Source organism: Chinchilla lanigera, unplaced genomic scaffold (genome assembly GCF_000276665.1).
Source record: "Chinchilla lanigera isolate Chin_1 unplaced genomic scaffold, ChiLan1.0 scaffold00117, whole genome shotgun sequence".
Classification (NCBI taxonomy): domain Eukaryota; kingdom Metazoa; phylum Chordata; class Mammalia; order Rodentia; family Chinchillidae; genus Chinchilla; species Chinchilla lanigera.
The window spans coordinates 133,123-137,085 of NW_004955518.1; the positions used below are offsets into that span (position 1 = coordinate 133,123).

At 35.4% G+C, this 3,963-nt stretch overlaps 1 pseudogene; it reads left to right on the forward strand.

Annotated features, from left to right (window-relative positions):
- The first annotated feature begins 1,636 nt into the window (after positions 1-1,636).
- LOC102026564 lies at positions 1,637-2,878 on the forward strand (annotated as a pseudogene).
- The last annotated feature ends 1,085 nt before the right edge of the window (positions 2,879-3,963 follow it).

Consider the following 3,963-nt stretch of genomic DNA (forward strand, 5'->3'; position numbering starts at 1 on the left):
CTAGTGGTATTTTCAATTGAATTGCATTGAATCTGTATAACAATTTTGGGAACATGGCCATTTTCACAACGTTGTTTCTTCCTATCCATGAGCAAGGAATATCTTTCAATTTTTTGAAACTCTCTTCAATCTCTTTTTCAGAGTAGTGTCATTTTCATTGTAAAGATCTTTTAGTTCTTTTGTTAGATTAATTCCTAAGTTTCTCAATTTTTTAGGTGGTATTGTGAAAGCTTTGGTTTCTCTTATTTTTCTCTCAGTATGTTTGCTGGTTGTATATAGGAATGTTATTAATTTTTTAGTGCTGCCTTTGTATTTAGGTATGCTACTGAATTTGTTCATTAATTCTCAGAGTGTTTTGGTGGAGTTTTTGGTTTCTTCTATGTAGAGTATGTCATTTGCAAATAAAGATAATTTCACTTCTTCCTTTCCTGTCATTATTCTTTTTACTTCTGTCTCTTTTCTTGCTCTGGCTAGTGTCTTCAGAACTATGTTTTGGGGGCTTTTTGGTGTTTTTTTGTTTGTTTGTTTGTTTTTTTGTCTTTTTGAGACAGGATCTTGCTATGCAGTTTAGGCTGGCCATGAGCTCACTTTGTAGCCCAGGCTGGTCTCGAACTCACAATGATCCTCCTACCTCAGCCTCCTGAGTGCTGGGAATACAGGCATGCATCACCACGCCTGGCATATTTTTTCTTTTTCCGGTACCGGTAATCAAACTCATGACCTTGCGCTTGCCAGGCAGGTACTGTGCCACTGAGTTAAATCTCCAGCTCCAGAACTATGTTGAATAGGGGTGGTGACAGTGGACATCCTTGTCTTGTTCCTGATTTTAAAGTGAAAGCTTTCCATTTTTGTCCATTTAGTATGATGTTGGCTCTTGGTTTGTCATAGATGGCTTTGATCAGATTGAGGACAAGTCCATCTATGCCAATTTTCTGTACAGTTTTTTTCATGAATGAGTACTTTTTTATAATGGAATATTATAAAACAGCTATGAAGATAGATAAACAGGATACTTTTATAAGTAAATGGTCACAACTAGAGATCATACTTAGAAGTGAAATAAATCTGACCTGCATGTGTAAGCATCGTATTGTCTCACTAGTGTAAGAACTGAAAGAGTGAAAAAAAAAAAAACTAGGAGGTATGATAGACATTGTGAAACAAAAGGAAAATGCTCAAATGTAAAGGGCAACTGGGGTGTGGGAAAAAAGAAGGGAAAGAAGGGGAAATTATATAAGTATATGTAGACAGGATAGCCAACATAGCTGTGCTACTGTCTTCTATTGCTCTACAGAAAGGAACAGTTAATGATTACTTTTTTGATTAATCTTGTACGTCTATTTGTTTTCCTGAGAAGCCACTTTGGAGATATCAATAAGAAATACAACAACCACTGTTAATTTCCTACAACTTCATCTGTAACTCTGTTTTGTTTGTATTGTTCTCATGCTATTTTGTAAATGGATGTCTGTTTGTTAATATGTTTCCATTCTTTTATTTCTTAAAATAAAAAAGAATGGTTGCACAGGTTGGTGCAGATGTTCAGTTATGAACTAGATTATGGTCTTCACCAGCAGAAGCAAGGATGGTAAGCCTGTGTCCCATGGGCCAGCCCTCCGGGTGACTTGCTGACGAGATGCTGCTCTCCATAGGGATGCTTATGCTTGCAGCTACACAAGTCTACATCATCTTTACTGTCTAGTTCTTTGCATTCTTAAACTTACTACATGTAGGAGCAGACATTTTAGTATATAATTTTGAAAATGCATCTCAGACATCTGATGGTCTTCCAGCAAAATTTGGTTATACACCTCCAGCTAAAGGTTTCAAGGCAGGGTTTCATTCTGTACTTCAGACTGACCTTGAATTTGAAGAGATTTTCCTGTCTCAGCCTCTCAATTGTTGGAATTACAGGGTTTTTTTTTTTTTCATTAATTCAAAACCAGAGAATGCTTGTGAATCCATAATGCCTCCACAAATAAAAGACAACTCATCTGGCACTTTCATCATGTTAATTAGAACACTTGATTGTAATTTTGATATAAAGGTTTTAAATGCACAGAGTGGGATAGAAAGCAGCTGTTGTTCTAAATGTTAATTCTGAAGACCTCATTAGTATGGGATCCAACAACAGTAAGTATAGTTGATGTATTAAAGAGAATTGACATTCCATCTGTCTTTATTGGTGAATCATCAGCTAATTCCCTGAAAGATGAATTCACATATGAAAAAGGGAGCCACATTATCTTAGCTCCAGTATTTAGTCTTCCTCTAGAATACTATTTGATTCTCTTCCTCATTACAGTGGGCATCTGTATCATCCTGATATTCATTTTTATGACCATAAAATTTCTCCAGGACAGACATAGAGCTAGAAGAAATAGACTTGGTAAAGATCAAGTTAAGAAACTATCTGTACACAAATTCAAGAAAGGAGATGAGTATGATGTGTTTGCCATTTGTTTGGATGAATATGAAGATGGACACAAACAAAATACTTCCCTGTTCCCATGCTTATCACTGCAAATGTGTAGACCCCTGGCTAACTAAAACCAAGAAAACCTGTCCGGTCTGCAAGCAAAAAGTTGTTCCTTCTCAAGGTGATTCCGACTCTGACACAGAAAGTTTTCAAGAAGAAAACGAAGTGTCAGAACATGCCCCTTTACTTAGAACTTTCACTTCTGTCAGTACCCAGTCATTTTGGGCTTTGTCAGTGTCCCATTCACATCAGAACATTACAGAATCTTCAGGCTTTGAGGACTATGCCAACAAAGATACTGACAGCAGTGAGGCAGAGAATGAAGTGAATGAATACAGTGTTGTGGTCCAGTTACAGCCTAATGGTGAGTGCAAATGCGACATAGAAAATATCGTGTGACCCATTAGGTGATGGTTTGATTTCCCTGTGAAACATTTATTTAGGTATGCAATTTGAGTTTTTGCTCCTTCTAGAGATTTCTGTAGAAATAACATATTTTTTAGTGTTCTAGTTTAATCAGATTACCAAAACAGGCTCTTATCTGGTACTTACCTGCAGGACTATACTTCATATTACTAATAAGTAATAACAGACTGGTGCTGTAACTCAGGCATCAAGAATGAAATGTAGCCAAAGCATTGTTTTAAATCTCATTATAGCTTGTGATTCAGACTTTGATCACAGTATGCAAATGTTTTGTGTTTCACGCACAATTTCAGTGCCGTGACCATCTAGCATAAGCTAAAGCCAATGCTCACACCTTACTAAAGAATGAGTACCTCCTGGTATTTCTCCAAGTTGCCTCATTAGTGAGAAGCAATGAGGTATATTACCATTTTTCCCCTCCTATTAGCACAACACAGAAAACTCAAAGCTATCTTTTTCATTTCTATTCCCAAGGAGTCTTATCCTGATATGAAAAGTCTATCACTAGTACAGATTTCAAAAGGGTTTTAATACTACAGTGTTATGTATAACGATGGTTCAACAGGTAGACTTTGGACTTTTGAGATTTCAGTATCCCTCAGTTTTGTGTTGGAATCAAAGCAAAAAGAAAATGCTGCATAAAAATACCAAACTTCAGCAACAGTTACTACTCAGATTATAAACCTCTTTAAAAAGAGCATTTTATGCTAATTAGCTTGGCTTACCTATGTACAGAGAGAACTGTTCAAGTATTAGATTTGAAACTAAATGTTTAACAGAACTAATGTATTGAAATGATATATTATGAAATGGTAAATTATATTATACACTATTATAACTATGTAGAAATTAAAGAAATGTATAATCAAACTACTAAGAATTTTTATATGGCCTTTTATGAGGGGAGTTTGAATGTTAATAAAACTTCTCCACTTTAAAAATAGTAAAAAAAAAAAAAAATGCACATATAACCAGATACAGGCATGCAAATTTGATCAAACAATTACACATTAACACTTCCTTTCAATAAACCAACAGATATTAGTAGTACAATTATC